This window comes from Bombus huntii, chromosome 9, assembly GCF_024542735.1.
Source record: "Bombus huntii isolate Logan2020A chromosome 9, iyBomHunt1.1, whole genome shotgun sequence".
Classification (NCBI taxonomy): domain Eukaryota; kingdom Metazoa; phylum Arthropoda; class Insecta; order Hymenoptera; family Apidae; genus Bombus; species Bombus huntii.
In genome coordinates, this window is record NC_066246.1 from 7,780,256 (window position 1) to 7,797,658 (window position 17,403).

The 17,403-nt window shown below is 39.9% G+C and overlaps 1 protein-coding gene and 1 long non-coding RNA gene across 8 annotated transcripts in view; one reads left to right on the forward strand and one right to left on the reverse strand.

Annotated features, from left to right (window-relative positions):
• Nucleotides 1–17,403, forward strand: part of LOC126869231 (nucleolysin TIAR-like) — a 585,963-nt gene that overhangs the window by 27,800 nt on the left and 540,760 nt on the right. The window lies entirely within an intron of this gene.
• Nucleotides 8,593–17,403, reverse strand: part of LOC126869250 (uncharacterized) — a 326,016-nt gene continuing 317,205 nt past the window's right edge. Inside the window, exon 4 of the long non-coding RNA XR_007690866.1 lies at nucleotides 8,593–8,933. This is a non-coding gene — a long non-coding RNA (uncharacterized LOC126869250). The remainder of the gene's footprint in view (nucleotides 8,934–17,403) is intronic.

The following is a 17,403-nucleotide window of genomic DNA, read 5'->3' on the forward strand; positions in this document are numbered from 1 at the left end:
AAATTTTTCCGAAATATATATACCGTAGGCAATACGTTACAATTTATTATGGAAGCAATATTCGTGGCGAAACGTGTTTGCGAATATAAATAATCATTCTTCATCCGATATTCACCATATTGTACGGGTACCTGGCTGGTAGAGGAAAATACATCATTTGATTTCGATAAATTGCAACCTCTAAGTGCAACAAGAGCTTAGAAATGAACAACATTTATTCCGAAATCCCATTATAACTGGTAGTACCATTTCATCCACGTGAAAATCTACATTACGCATTGCTTATTGGGATTCAGTTGAAGTTATTTCACGGCCGCGTCGTGTAGATTAAGTCTTAAACATGCGGAATCTAGCCGAGAGCATGCAGAGAGGAAAAAGGGTTAACGCGCTGGCCGGAAGGAGGTCCGAGTGTGGTCAGCTCGTGTAATCCCCCTTTAAAACCGACAAGAATTAACTTTAGCACATCGCAAATTCGCACCACATTTTGCGGCTATTATGAATTTAAGCACTCTCCGTTTTGCGAGGTGTAAAGGATTCTGAAATGAACTCGTACGGTCAGCGACAAAAATGGCCCAGCGAGATGGCGATACGAAATGTTATTCAGGAAACAAGAGAAAATCAACGAACGCGGAAGATACTTAACAACGTGAAAAAAGAGGAATGAAATACAAAACGTTGAATCGTATTAAACAACTTTTATAAGCGCTATCTGCTTGTTTTGTGCTTTATTTTTTCAGTCTGGTAATTCTGATATTTCTCTAGCAGGAATATAACAATAAATCTATTTCCTAAATTTGATACATATATACACAAGCATTTCCAGAATTCATTATGTTTTAATGTTTTCAATTTCTTGATTATTTTTCACTGCCGTGTAATTGCGTGATATTTGAAAGTTACCTTCAAGTTTGCATGAGCACAAAATGATGACAAATTCAGTAGAAAGTTTCAAAAGATATTTTTTAACATATTGAGAGTTACGCCATTAACTCACTACATTTAATCAACAATAATAATCGACTAAGTTTATTATCTCTGATATACCTTTGTGTGTACGAATAAATTTCTAACTTTCTCAAAATTAAAAGAAATGCAAAAATTGAATGGCAAAATACCTCTACATCTTTTCAGAAAGAAAGTTACCGAAGACACATATTCAAGTAGAAAACGTATTTAGTAGCAATCAACTAATAATTTATTTGTAATAATCTGCTTTCGACCGTTAAAATAACGATTATAAAATGTAGTAATTATGCACCAAACTCGAAGAGAGGGGAATGACGCGTAACGAGAAGAACAATATGCAAGATTTCTGAGTTTAATAGATCCGACGAAAAGGGCAATGAAGTTATAACATGGTTTTCCATGGTTTTGAACCGGTGAGGATAGGGGTTGCTGGTTCTTCTCTCTTCCGACTACAGGCCGGAACTGGCCTTCTAACCTCGTTAACACACCCATCTTTCGTGCCGCGAACGAGCGAGGTTCGCCGATTTCATTACCAAAATGCTCCGTCCGGAAGTAATCAATTATTTCGAGTCAACGCAACGACTAGACCGTAGATGTGTCTCATACGCGTGGATCCTTCCATCTTATCGTGTTTTCAATTCCGTCACTCATGCAAGTGTCATAGGAAGTTGTGATCGATAGCACTTAAGAGATCATATATTATTTAATACTTGTGTGATTCTTTTACACAGTATACGTGTTGCTGCAATATAACGAAGTTGTTACGTTAAAAGAATATTTTCTTTAGTGAAAGTTCAAATTGAATTTTTAAGCGATGACCTAGTTTGACGAAATAATCTATGTAGTTTAAAAATAATTGGTAGTTTTGTTTATTCGCTTATTATTTATTTTAAGGTCGTGCCCATGCGAAAGAATCATTAGTAACTATATTAGCTCGTATGGATTTAGATCTACGACTTAAGTAAAGCGAGATAAATAAAATGATAAATGTATACGCTAAGTAAGAACATGATGTTGAGTTTAAAGCAAATCTCTTTTCTCTACCACAATATATGTTCAATTGCAAATACAAAGTACTTTCTTCCACAATGTTTGTTTCTGATTTTAAAAATTCTATTTGCAATATATATACATATATCCCTCGATATTTATCACTATTTCGCCATCCCTTGGAGTACGTTGCCTCTATTATTTAATAATTATTCGATTCACATTGCAGAATAATTTTAACTTATTTATAGCTGCATTTAAAAGTTGGAGCATTCAACCGATCGTGACAAGTATTCGTCGGTACCGAGACCTCGACAGCAGACACTTTATACCCGTAGACCTTACGGCATGTCGCTCCGCAAGTTCGCGACGCTTTCGTGACTCGCATGCGAGTCACTAGTTATCGTCGAGATTATATCATCCCCCCCGTGAACACGGTATGCCATATTGACCGTTAGTTGCTTATTAGTGTCGTTCCTTCATCATCGACCAGGCACGTTACACATTTCGAAAAAATACGTGGTTATACGTGCAAAAATTCAATGGAAATTTGCGGTTTCGTGGTATTTTCAAACACCTACCGAAATTAACTACTGATTAGAGGTAGAAGCATCTCAGCTTATAATTTGCCTACTTTCCTAATACTTCAGATTTATTGCTTTATAAAGAATCTCAGGCCTCAAATATCGAAGAATTTTTAATTAACTCTAAATTGATAAAAGAAGAAAGAGACGAGAAAATTTGAGTTTTCAAGCAGTTCTACTGTCGAATACTTTTCTTTTATCTGAAGCTAAATGTACGTAAAATTTATAATTTGTATCATTTTATGTGTATTACTGGTTTAATTATGCTCTTAGAACTTGTAATTATATTAATGAGAAGTTGGTATTTCGCTGAACAAGATGGAATGCGTGTAATATGGTTTTATTTTATCCGTCTGAAGTATTTCAACGATCCCAACGAACAACGATTATGACAGAATTTCATTTAATAAATTATTAGTCAAAAAATAATATTCGAGCCAAATATGTCATTATATATAATAATAACTCGTTATTTTGTTGAAAAACGACAGAACTTGCATATGAATCTAATATTTCTTACGCTCAACGAAAACAAGAGAAGACAACCACTGTGAATGCAAGCCAGCATCGGTATTCAGGTTCCAAAAAAAAATAAAAAAAATCGCTCATATAAAGTGCACTTGGAACTCCAGAATCTTCTTATAGAATTAACGATTCTCAACGACAATTCCTAACAACAGCGGTATCTTTCGTTTGGTATCCACGACACACCAACGTTCTAGCTTGTCCAACCTGGCTTGTCGACGTGACACAGTCTCGCAGGCGTTCGCATCAGATTTAATTATTCTAGAGACGATCACATGCGGTAATTCGCTACGCGCATCGCATTCATACACCGCGGCGTACGCCGCTCTTGATTTTCCATTTTCCTCGAAATCGGCGTCAAACGCTGTTACGAGTGTTACGGTCACGAAACACAGAACGTACAATTGCGCCCTATCAAGCCCGACGATCTATCAATTAATTAACGAAAATCACGTTTTTGCCAAACGGAGGAGCTGGTTTCTACATCCTCTATCTCGGGGATGAAACCGTGGAGATTCGTTCGTCATGCGCAACCCACTGCCGATACTCGCTGGCGTCGTGGCTGGAGACGCGTTCGGCCTCGCCGCGAATTACCGGATATCTTAATGAGTACCGTAATTAATACGGCGGCAGATGAGGGAGGGATGTTGCGCAGGACGAGGGGTCGAGATAGCGCTTAACCGAAACGTACGGGCTTTGTCACGGACGTGTACAAGATAACCGTATATCTGCTGTGAAATGCAAACCGAGGCGACGACCACCGTGGACATCCCGCTGTGCTATACCAGAATAGGATTGCGGTAGATCGGCGCCGACGAAGCGCTCATCTACGCGCCACCCTTCTCTACGGTGATACTCGACAGCCACGTTCTAATGCCTGCCGTTTGAATGGTGCCTGGCGCGTGCAATGCCGGGACACGGCAATTACCAGCCGTGTGATTAGAACGTTAAGAAGTTCGAAGTCTTAGGGACGTGAATTGGCGTGTTTGCACGGGAGGGGAAATAGTATGTTGCGAGAAATTTACATACAATTTGCTGCGAGTGTTGTTGCTGCTGGGGAAAGAGTCGCCATTATCTCAAAGGCTTATCTCAATCTTTCAAAATGATAATCGGCAAATATTACTATAGTGTTCTGTTGTTTTATTTTTTATTTATTGTTGGTCGGGGAGTAATATTAGATTAGAATAGAATAATAGAATAGAAGAGGATGACAATACGTATACAATGGCGAACGTACGATTAGGTACAGTTTGTACGGAAGGTTTGTAAGGAATGTGATGTAAGGTTGAAAGCATTGTTAATTGCTGTAAGCGAAAGGTATACTACGCGTTATATTTAAAAAAATGTGCATTTTACAGAATACAAGAAATAGATGCCAGAGCAGACGTATAATAGCCGCATCATTAAAGACAAATGATTTCACGCGCACGCACAATATAAAAAATAATATACATATGAATACCACAACGATGTTTATGAATATATATGGAGCTTAATAAAGATTGTAATTTGAAGCGTAACTTTTTATTCAATCATTTTATGCAATATGCAATTGTTGCGCGATATGCATAAAATACTTATTAACGTATAACTGTCGAAGCAGCTGAACAACTCGATTAAATAACTACGCAGCTCAATTAAAAAACATGCAGAAGAATGCGCGCCATAATATGAATTAATTCAAAAACACTACATAAAAATGTACACACAATAACTGGCATAAATAACAATCACCAATATAAACTCATCGTTCATAGTTCTCATATTCGCCCTTAAACCCCTGAGTCCTTTCTCGTCGAAATAATCATACGATAACTTTCCACTAATTAACGTTAGGTTGCGTTTATCAAGAAATCTAATTAACACAACAGCCGTTAAATCATTTCTCTTGATTATCCGCGGGTTATAAATTATCGTATTGTAGGTATAACCCTCAGAATACTCACGTAATTAACATTCAGAGGCGCTGGAAATGGAAGTACAAACTAAAAGAAAGGAACGAAAGAAAAAAAAAAAGAAGGAACGACTTTATGAGATTAATTTAGCTCGTTGAAATGAATTTTTGAAAAGGTTCGTCTACCAGTGAGCTTAAATAGCTGGATATTCATAGATCGTTGCAACGCGAAACACTGATGTAGTTTCTCCTTCTTCTTTTTTTCTCTCCTTTCCTTCTCCCCCCTTTTTTTTTTTTTTTTTTTATTTTCCACCGTAATCACTTTCATCGAAAATGCGGCGAGTTGGAGTGCGAAAGTTTTACGTTGCCCCTAACACGAGGCAATCCTGCCGATCCTCATTGCCTTCCAACGCTGGGCATCTAATAAATATTAACAAGAACCACGACGAGATGGTAATCCGCAAAAGTTTTTCTTTGTGGATAGACTGCCAAGAGGATGTAACATGGCGCGGCGGGACGAGGATTCGGTTAGGGAAAGGGTAGCGACTCGGCAAGGAGTAGTTGAGCGAAGCGAAGAAAGACGGCCGGATAATTCAGACAAGAGGGCGCACAATGAAAATTTGACAATGTAAATTATCCTGTTATTCTTCTTCTTTTATTAACTCGCTTCCGTCTTCTAGGTACCTATCCGCGGAAGTTGCCGCGAAGAACTTTTGAAACGCTATTCCACATCGCCTGAGTGAATAGGAAGCTGTTGCCAACTGTTCTAATATCTGTTGCACACGCTAAGAGAAAAATCCCCGCAATTAACACGTTTCTCCGAATTGTGTGAACTTTGTGATATACCGTGCCTCGAATCTTTACTTTACAAGCGGATTTACGATATATTTTCTGTGACTTGAGGATGAAAATAATTCGTGGAACTAGATTTAAACTTGATGATATGACACCGGAATTCGATTAATTTAATGAAATGGAACCTAGAACAGAAGCTTTCACATCTTTTTATAGATACAAACATGCTGCATTTAAACATGTTTATAACCAATTAAACATATCGTGCATTAGAATATTTTACATCAAAGGAAACAACTAATTCAAACTCGTTTCAATGAATAATCGTTATCTTAACTCACATTACCGTACCTTTCAGGTCCACTAAATGTTTTCACCGAGCCCAGAATATTTCTCGTCGTTCATATTCAATGGGCTTCGAGTGGCTCGCTTCATCGTATCGTTTTCACTCGGCTGGTCATAAAACGCGACATTAATTCCGCGCGAGCTTCTTATTTTCTCGCCAGCTTTTCATACATTTCTTCCAGGATGGAAGAACGATCACAGCCACGAGATCTTCTCGTGTTTTTACGAGCCGAAGCTCTGCCATCGTCCATTCCCCTTCGCCATCGTATCATCCTCCCGACAGTTCTACATTCGTTATCTTCTCGTTGCTTTTTGGACGGTTATCGTTCACGAAAACGAAACCTCTTCTCGCGGGATCATGCAAAAGTTAATTCGTTCAACCTTGTCATTGTACTCGGATAATTTTAACAGATCGTCGATTGAAAACTAACCGCTTGGCCCTATATTAGGCGGTCGAAAATCAGTGCTTTCGATACGCTGTAGGTCGCAGGGGGAAAGGCGTGCTTGAGCTGAACGGAGCAACGCAGGGCCAGGGCTATTCTAAGGGCTCGAGATTACAAGGCATTGTTCCCGTGCCACCCTTTGTCTCAAATTTACCCTTCCTCGACCAACCTCCACCACCTTTTTCAACCCCCGTTCGCCGCCTATCTCGTTCTTCTTTGTATTTTTAATTCGCAACTTTGTAACCAGCCCCGTCTCTCTCCTACGCCGAACGTCTCGCCTGCTACCGTCCTTCCTTTTTCGCCTGGCTTTTCCCGGACCCTAACGTTCCGTTTCTACTGGCCGACCCTCGATCCAATCCATGGGTGTCGTCGTCGTCGTCGACCTTCGTCAACGATTATTTCTCCGAGGAAATCTGGCCCTCCACGGTTGGGAAACCGTTTTGCATTTATTCGCTCGCTGGAATAACGTTGAACTGGGAGTTTACATTGGCCGTGAATGTACCAATGTAATTTTAAAGCGATTCTGACAAGGCTGCGGAGAGATATCCGGTTACGCGGATCGTTAGACAAAGTTTGTCAAAGCAACGTGAAATGGTAATTTCGAGTTAAAATATGAAATATATTAACGTATATCATGGTACAATATATTAACATACGATAACGAAGCAACATCGGAATGTTTAATTAGACCGTGATCAAGGCGGAAGAAGTTCGTACGCTATCCAAGATAATTCCTTGATATTTTAATAGAAATCTAGAAGATCTTCCTCGCAGAAAAATTACACAATATAAGAATAGTTTGTGTGAAATCGTCAGCACCTTATTTGACACGTAACAAGGCGATCACGAGACGTTATCTCATTTCAGCGATTCGTTAACGAAAATCGTAGCAGAATATTGATTAAACGCAATAATGTAAGAAGAAGAGGTTTCACTTTTCACAAGCTTCGCCACAGTATATCAAATAATATCAAATTTAGTCATCGCAGACCTCAAACTCGCTAAAATCTGTACCACTTACAACCGCAAATCTTTTTTTTTTCTTTAAGAATCTCAATCAATACTTCAGCCTAATATATAAATAACGCCTAAGTGACAATGATAGGCCTTCTTTCTATCGAAGCGTAATGTTGCTCCGAGCAAAGAAAAGAACGGTAACGGACAACGTAGACACAGTGTCGTGAAATCCGCTGCATAATTGTAAGACCATAATACCGAAGGACGAACGGGTTTACACGGTAGACGGGATTTCTGTAGTTCGCTAAGGAACGGCGAAAACCCATTATAGATAACGAGAGCCAGAAAGAGAGACAAAGTCGAGTGGTGGGGTAGTGCACGAAGTGAAATCGAGGTGCTGGTGTACGAAAAGGCCCGATACGCCTCCTCCAAGGATTTGCGAAACGATTCCCCGCTACGACTTTGAAGTCGTTCGCCGCTAAAAGACAGAGACAGGGAGAGAGAGAGAGAGAGAGAGAGAGAAAGAGAGAGAGAGGAAGGGATAGAGGAAAGGCTCCGTAGTCGTCGCTTGCATCTCTCCGGCCATCGCCGCCAGTAAAATGACATCTCCGAAGGAGGAAAGTAGAGTGGATATCCGGTGTGCTCCATGCAATTGGAAACTTTTAGTAAATGTAAACCGTTTCGTGCTCGAGTAGATACAATCCGGTGCTAACCCAGTATCCGCTACCCTCCTGCTCCCTTTAGCCTCGCTTTTAAATCTCTCTTTTGCTCCTTCTTTCTTACCTATCCACGCGAGACCGAACGACACCTAGCCCAGCTGTGCACGTTCAGAGAGATGCACACAAGTCGTCTGACCGGATCGGAACTTGTGTTTCTCCCTCATCGATGAACCCTCTATCGGTTGGTCGATGCATCAGGCGAGGGGATACAGAAACGGGACTAAAAGGGAAATTGTAAAGTACGTCGCTTAGAAATTCGCGAACGGGCGAGAAGAACGGGAAAACGAGGAAAGAGAAAGAATGGTGCTTGGCTCGGTACAATTCGCCTCGCCACGTTCACCGGTTCCACGATCCACAGTCTCGATAGTCCGATTAAAACCGACTCTAAAATCCCGTCCCAACCTACCGAACCTATTGCGCCGCTGCTATTCCGTTTTATTGTTCGACGTACCATATGCATAGCAATAACTATGTCCGCCCCTACCGATATCGAGTAGCTCTCGCGTTTCGCCACGTTTCAACCTTACTTACCTTTCGCTGTTGCTGACTCCTTACGATCTTCGAATTTCCATAGTTTCTCGAGAGTGTCGCGGTTTCACGCTGTTTACATCTTTTTCGATCCCTCCCGTCGTTTTACGATTTGTTTTTGTTCCTCGTCCTCTCGTTTGTGCTTTTTGCTTTAGACTTCTTTTAGTAGCTTCCGATGTCCTGGGATCTGTAATTGAACGTTACTTACAGGATTATTAAGGTTCCACGTTTTTACGGTTCTTACAGCGCGACCGATTGAAAATCGTGCTGATGCGTCAGTCGAGATTCTGACAATCTGAATTTAGCCAATATAAAAATCTAAATTTGTGTGTACTACAAAAGAAATGATTTTCAATAAACGGAAAAATTTTAAGAAAAATATATTTCTATTACTATATTTTGTTACAACGTTTCCCTAAAAATGGCAAACAAAATTTCCATTTAGTTTCCAAAACTTGACGAAGATCGTACACATAATAACAGAAAATATTATCTGTAAAGCACCTGCAACAAATGGCAGTAGTATTTCAAAAATAATATCCATCATAATTCTATGAAACGTATATTCAAGAATTTCGTATAAACAGAATATTTCACGCTAAGAAACACAATTCCAATGAAATAGGCCATTTCGAGGCAACTATCCGTCACTATAAACCAAAGTAGCCACGGAATCGTCTCGGTGCCTCGCACTGCCTACTACCGACGACGAAACGAAGAAGCGAGATTGAAAGTGATTAAGACCGGGCGGTGGGTGGCCGGAACTACTGTGCGTGCATGCAAACGCAGCATAGTAGGTCACAGTGACGTTAAAGGGTTATCAAATAGCCGTAGTATAAAGCGTTTGGGCGGCGAAAGGGCGAAGGGTGAGTCGGAGCCGCATCGTATTGGCATACGGATGCTTAGAGTTGGGCCTGTGAACACGTGTAACCGAGCTGCACATCGCTAGCTGTCTGACAGTTTGGCATGTTGCCTTCCACCACCACTAGTACCGGCTCCGCCACCGGCATCGCCATCACCAGTATCAGGGACGCTGCGTATCGGCTAGTTGTCCTCGTGTCGACACGCGACACGTTACCATGCTTTCACATGTATGCACACGCAGGTGTTTAACGCCACGGGAAATCCGTCAATCGGTAACATAGTATCTCGACGCCACCTGTAAGTGTATGAAGAGTATACAAAGAGCGCTGTGGTCCGTTCAAAACCTCGGAATATCACGCTGTTGTAGCGTCAGGTTGTATTTTCTCTATGAATTCGGCTATTTTATGGGACTTGGGACGATGGTATGTGGAAAACGCTAGCGGATTAGCGACTGGGATGAATTCGATCGTTGCATTGTTGCACGAATGTTGGCTCGATCGTGTTCGTTTATATTCGATTTTTAGAAAAGTATAATGGTAGGTATGTAGGAGGGCTGCTGGTGTATAATACAATGTGACGTGTTAGGGAATGATGAATGAAACGGTTTTGTTACTCTTGCTTCGTGGTTGTGGCAACTGGATTTTTGTTTTTGTAAAGATGCAAAACATTTTGGCAGATTTTGCGGAAAATAAAAGATTTTTGTTTATTTACAGGGCAAACGGCGCGACGCATAACGGTGCGTTTGTTTTATTTACGGATTGATGAATATCGTGACAGAGAAATATTTTTCCGAATAAATTGCGCGCGATTATCTGATAAAATATGAACGATATAAAAAAATATCAAAGCACAGAATGTCCATGGTATTAGGGTGCACGGCACGTATATATTCGCATTTTATTGTATTTTACTTTCAAATTTTATTTGACAATACTTTGTCGTATTTATCCTCTTACTTTTGTTTAATTTTTTATTTGCCCTTTTCATGGAAAAAAATGTAACTCTCACAAAAGATAAAAATATAGAAAACGAGTAATATTTTAGATATTATTAAATACGATTTGCTTAACTGCAAGACGAGATAATTTGTTACAAGTCGAGTTTCGTGTAACGATATATTTCATCAGGTCAAAAGTGTCCGTGCGGCATTAATTTTGCGGACAAATAGGACAAATACATTTGAGTTCAGATGTTTCGATCGAATGTTATATTGTAACATTAAATTAAATTTGTTTAGATTAATAACATCGACTTGATGACATTATGATACTATAATAAAAATGTCTAAATACCTATATGGTCATAGAAAAGGATAATCAGACAAGTACTTTTTATAATTATATTTTCAGTGCACATTCTTTTGCCTAGTGAATGTATGTATTTTGCATTTTTTACTTATTTTCATTACTTTTATTTACTTCGTGTAGTTTAAACCTCTGTCGATTATTTACATTGGTCCAATCCGGAATTAGCCAAATTTGAATTATACTTGTCAAATCTCGATTTTCTCGAAAAACGGAGCCACAGATGAAACAATATTATGCCAAATTTCTTTCTTTTTATTTTTTCACGTAGAATCGCCCGCTTCCCGCTTGTTCTACGATCACTGCCCCATCCTCTGTACTTACCAACAATAGCCTTTTCATCCGATTTCTAAACGATACGAACTTCTAATACACGACAGCGCTGATATTGACTGATTATGCTTCACAAAATGAAGATACGCTGAAAACAGAACACCGAATAGTTGCACGTGGTGGCGTGGAATACCGGAATCCAGTGATCCGGGTTAAGAATTCTCGCACGTGACATCAGACTTAAACGGTCGTCCCTGAAAAGGAGTCGATGGTTTTCCAGATTCGAATGTCGCGATACTGTCCATGGCGGGTTCCTATGGGAAAATTATTCTCCGCGTCGCGCAGACCCGATATCGCAAGCCGCATGATATCTCCATAGCAGCGGATTTCTACGACGATTTCGCCTATTTGCAATAACAGTTCGCTTGCCGAAGAATGAAAACGCGTCGTGTCGTCGGTCGCCAAGCGGAATAAGGAACATGGCGTTCACCGGTGGGACGTGCTCCGCGACTGGGATAACCTTTATTTCGCGCCGCCACTGTTACCGAATGGAAATTAGATCGACGTTTACGTATGAGACGTGTAAATCGATACTGCACAGATTTAAATAATGCAGCCGCGGGTAACAGCGTGTGTCGGGAGTCGATGCCAGGGAATTTCGAGAACCGTTTTCACGATAAATTCTGATTCGCGGACATGGAAAATAGGGTCTCTTCGCGGATACGAAAATGTAAAAGCGTAAGGAGATTGTTGCGGTAGATAGCGGGTATTGGAAGATCATCGCTCTATTTGTACAACGTAACTGATTTATGCAGTATTCGAATGCACGGAATCTTTTGCTGGTACATCTGCACATGTTTGTTTAGGAATAAAGTGTTTCGTGTGATTTTAAAAATATGAGCGAATATTTGTGATGCTGGATACTTCGATATGCTGGCGAGTGTGTTGAATGAACGAAGAAGATAAATGGATTGGGTAAATAAGATCGTAACACTCGTTAGAAGATGTTAGTACATTTGCGTGATTAGAACGGATGACTGAAGAAAGTTATGAGAAATTACGAATCGTTAATCAGTTTCGCGACAGTTTTATATATTTTGCATTTGATAAATCGCCGCGTATAATAACTAATGAGACACTTCTTTTTACACTTTCACACCGCATTATTCCAGAGATAAATCAAACAAACGTACGTACACTGTTCCTATAAGCTAACAAGTTCAACAAACTTTAGACCGAATTACTCTGTCAACCTTGGCATAAATTTTGCAATTAGACAACATAATCGCGTTTAAAGAAACGATATTCGAATGGGAGCCACGAAGACATTTATTCAGCGAGGCACTACGCTTAATTTGTCGGCGAAGAAGAAACAGGCTAATTGGATTACACCGTAGCGCCGGAGCAGCGTTTTTACAACATTGGCCAGAATGAAGAATGCAAAAGGGAATGATGTACGTAGCTACGTCGGGTGGAAGTAAAAACGAGGGTGAAAAAAGAGTAGAGGGAGTGAGAGGACGTGAAGTAAATCCAGCGTAGCGTGGCATCACCGACCCAGGAACTACATGGACCGTGGTGGTCAACGTACCATAACATTATATCTATCCCATGTAGCCTATAGCTAGTATTTCTTTTGGACATGTGACTGGAAACCAACCCTTAGGTATCACCAGCAGCGCAGGACAATGTGCTCGACTTAGCCTGATCTTATTTTCCTCCCCGAGACACAACGGTAATTCCATATATGAAATCATATTTCCGAAGTCTCCCGACGTCACGGCATGTCTTGGGGCCTGGTCCGATTACTTTTCCCTTACAATGGACAATATGGTTCACACGTCGGATTATTTCAATAATATCGACGTGATTTTACGAATAATAATATCTCTTTATAAATAGGTTCTGCAAAAATCTGCATGCATTGCGTAGAAAATAGAATAAATTTTCAAATCTATATGAACAAATGTCAGCGTTCTCGATGAAATGTTTCACATCGTTTAGAGGAAAGAAAAATGCATCGCATAAAATATACAGGTAATGTTCTCCAAGATATCACAAATATACTTCGAACAATGAGAATTGTTCTATTAGAAACAAACGTTTGAAAATTTCTCTTATTTTCGCCTCTCTCTCTCTCTCTCTCTCTTATACAATCTAACATAGATTGTTCCCTGCTTGAGAAAGGATAGAAATTAAAATAAGAACGGCGCGTGGATTCAAGCGTTGCCCCATCACCAGTTCCGTTTCCGGCAATTGTGCTTCGTTTCTTTCAATCGTCCGTTGTGCCCTGAACGTAGCGGTTGTACAAATGTTTCGTTTCGTTGGAGCAAAGTATTTTTATTCGAGCGGTATAGTGGTATAGACAGGTAAAGAGAAGCGTGGTGGAAGTACCTGAGAAAGTGGGGGATTTGCGTAGTTGAAGAGCGAAAAAGAGAACGGGAGAGCTTATCAAGAGCTTTAAGTTTTGCTCACAGAAGCAGTGAAGCAGGGGAGCACGGTCTCTGGCTTAATCCTGTATTGTAAACTAGACAGCATACAACGGCAAGTTTTCTACCTTGTGCCACTCACCTTCTATACTTGTTATTTCCTTTCTTTACCGCCCACCTTCCCAGAAGGGTGAAAGACATCATGGGTTAATCTGTCCTCTGGGAATAACTCGAAACACAGAACAAAAGCTTCCGTTCTTTTAGCTTTTCTCTCCCTCTCTTTCTTCCTTCTCGGCTCCACCGTTCTTTGAACATAATCTTAACCCTTTGCGCAATCAACGATACGTTCTCTTTTTGTTCGCCTCTTTATCCGCTCCGTGTAAGTCTTTAAGTGGAATTTGCTTAAGCATCATCAGAGGCGCGAGATGTAAATACGCGCGCTCTGTTTTTCGGCACGTAGTCTTTGTTGGGAAACGAGAGATATTTATTAAAGTAATTTGCTCAAACAAATATTTATACACAGCCACTGTTTCTTGTGTATTATATCGAATGCTATATTCGTGGGTTAGAAGAAGTCTAATCATGTTTCCTTTAATTTTATTTAGCAGCTTATTTGGAAATAAGGTTTTGGGCATTTTAACATCCTTCGCTTGGTTTAGCGTCGAGATCCATTTTAGCAAAAGGAAATTTCAACTACAAGAAGCGTTTCTTTCTTAAGAAAATTAAAATGAAAAATGGAAAATTAAATTGGGGATCATATTTATATTAATAGTAATAAAAGCGGTTTTAAAAGCATAAATTATTTGGTTAATTGAGACATATACAGACAATGTACACTATAGGAATAATCACGTATTGTTGTAACGCAGGAATGGTAACATACCATTCTCAATTATTGGCTTATTTGCATGTTTGATTACCAAAAGTAGTTGAATTTGATTTGCATTAGTGATCAAATGAATACGAGATAACATATAATAAAGGGATGCAGTGGTCGGAAAGCATATAATAATTAGAGGATACAAAGAGTAATCGTAGTTAAACAAATTTGTCTGTGCTAGCAATGTATTATAATGACATATAATATTTTAATTCCATCGCAGTAAAACGTTCTCTTCTCTTTGTAAACGTTCTTGCAATACGCACTTCATATTCAGGGTTAATATCATAAGAAAGAGGATTTATTTCTCCATGTACCCTAAAATTTTCGCGTTTATGCTAAATCATGTCTACGACTTCGTATTCCAGCCACGTGTCGCGTCTTACGTAGTTCGGCATAAAGCTAGCCTTATATTCGTCGGCGCGACGTAAGCGCGCGTGAATCTTTTCAATTCTGTGCAGTATATAAATTACAAGGCCAAGTCTCTTTCGTGTTTTCATACTTGAGCGGAACTCTTTGCGATCTCGGTTAAATGGTCCGTCCTTGTAAAAAGCTCACTTGCTGGATGTTAAAACCTACGCCTGTTAGATTTCTTGCTTATGGTGCAATAAATGTATACAACTGGAAGAAGGTAACTTACCCCTATGTATAGTCGTGATGGGAGAAGATGAGCGGGCAGGTAGCTGCCCGCCGCTACTTTCATACATTTATTTATGAAGCGCTATGAATAAATGGATGCTGGCCCTCCTCTCCCGCTTAGTGTTTCAGAAAGCTGATATCGTGTTGTTCGTACACGGACATAGCGAATATAATGGTTGTTGGGGGAGTACCTTGTCAAATCGATTAGCTCATTTCTCGGTGTCTGTCTTCGTTCCACCATGTTTTGGACCAGAATTTTCAAAGGATAGCAGGTATGTGATAATTTTGGAAAAATTTCATCCGGTAAAAATCCTTCGCGTAAATTTTTACTTAAAAATCCCTGCTTTTATTAAAGAATTCAATTGCCCTCGTGAACACATGAAACGTCGCGACAATTGGCACTCCACACTGATAAGCTTACCAATAAAAAATATTTTCGTATATACGTGACAGCTCTAATTAAATAAAGGGAAGAAATCTGCCCAAAAATCTTAACAGTTCAAAAACCATCGTCACGAAGGAGGCAGATTAATAAACGCGATAAGCTGTACGCTAGCGCACCGAAAAATATTCTACTCCCTTAATTTCCGACAAATTTCACCCGTCCCATTATTAAGCAAACAGAGAGCAAGAGAAAGAGAGAGAGAACATAGGGATGTAGGAAGAGAGAGAAAGAGCATGTCTCGAACGCGGAGGGTGGCCACGGAGTGTCGTTCATCATGCCAGTCGTTTTATCGTCTCCACGTTCGACCGATTCGAGGAACGAGAAAATACAAAGTCAAAGGGCCGGAAGACACGAAGAATTCGAAGGAACAGCCGTTTCATCGAAGGAAATTCGCTCGCCGCTTCTTTTCCGGTTCGCCTAACCTGAAAAACGGTATTCTACTTCCCGCGTACTTTGAGTCGCGTCACGAAGCAGCGTGAAGTTCGGGAGCGTCAAAGTGAGAGGACGGTCCCTGTGCGACCATGATGGCGGCAACGTGTCGAGGGGGTGAAAAGGTCGTGCAAAGGGATGAGCATGTAATTAACGAGTATTCTCAATAAGATGGTCGGCAGGTTAGAGGAGAGAAAGAGAAAGAGAAGGTGAGAGAGAGCATAGCAGAGCTGAAGACCGCGTCGAAAGAGAAAGCTCAAAGCTTCGAACGCCTCGCGCGTTCATCTGTTAAATAAAATACACTTAAATGCCGTGCGTGAAAACTATTGACTCCTCGTCCCTGTCTTTAACCTCCTGTTTCTTCCATCTCTGCTCGGGCGTGCCCTGCACGAGGCAGCTTAATGAGCGTCGCTCTCGTCTCGTTGGAAACCATCCTGCCTCTACGCATTTCTTTTATTTAGGCTCTCCCTCTTCTTTTTGCGCTTTAGCCTTCTTCTATTTTCTCTCTTCTTTATATCTTTCTGTCCGCGTCAACGCGTGACAGGAAGCACGGTGTCTGGCGAAACGAGATGCCACTGAAAAATGCGTAAATGTATCGGGCAAACGAGGACGAAGTATCGTATTATTGGAAGAACCGTAAGTCGTGTTTTGGCGAACGCTTGCAAAGTTCGTTCCATCAACAGGTTTCGAGGATACGAACTAGTTTCGGTCGGCTTTGTACCTGAAAGAAGCCTAGGTAATCTGTATCACGGAATTTAATTTAACTGTCGTCGCTGTCGAATCGTTGATGCAATTCTGTAGAACTACGAAATTATTATTACAGACATTTAAGGTGCATTGTGTGTAATATCGAATTTTCGCGTTTAAACTAGTAACTAAACTAATTTCTATAATAGTTAAAATCATCTCCTTGTCAATTCTTCGCTGTGCCTTAATTATTATTGTATATCTTTCATTATTATGTTTACGCTTATTTTTATTTCTTTGGATTCTCGGTTCATATATTGTTTTCCGCGTAATTATTAAAGAACCAAATAAATTCTACCTTGCTCATTAAAATTATAAAATAACTTCCACATATATAATCGCGTTTCTTCAATGGAAACAATGCTAATAAACAATGAATTTATAAAAGTCATGATTTCACGACACGAAGGATCGTTTCTTTTACTGCCGCTCTATTTGTGTATATAGTAATAACTTTGCGAAAAGGTCTGAAACTTTCTCATTATGAAGAAACTACGAGAACTTTCTTAGTCATCTTATATTTTATCTGTACTCGTAATAGAATCGATTATTGTTGCTATTACAAAATTCTGCATAAACAACAATAAACAACATAAAGAAATACTATCTAGAGAAAATAAACAGAAAGTGTTATTTCTATTTAACGATAA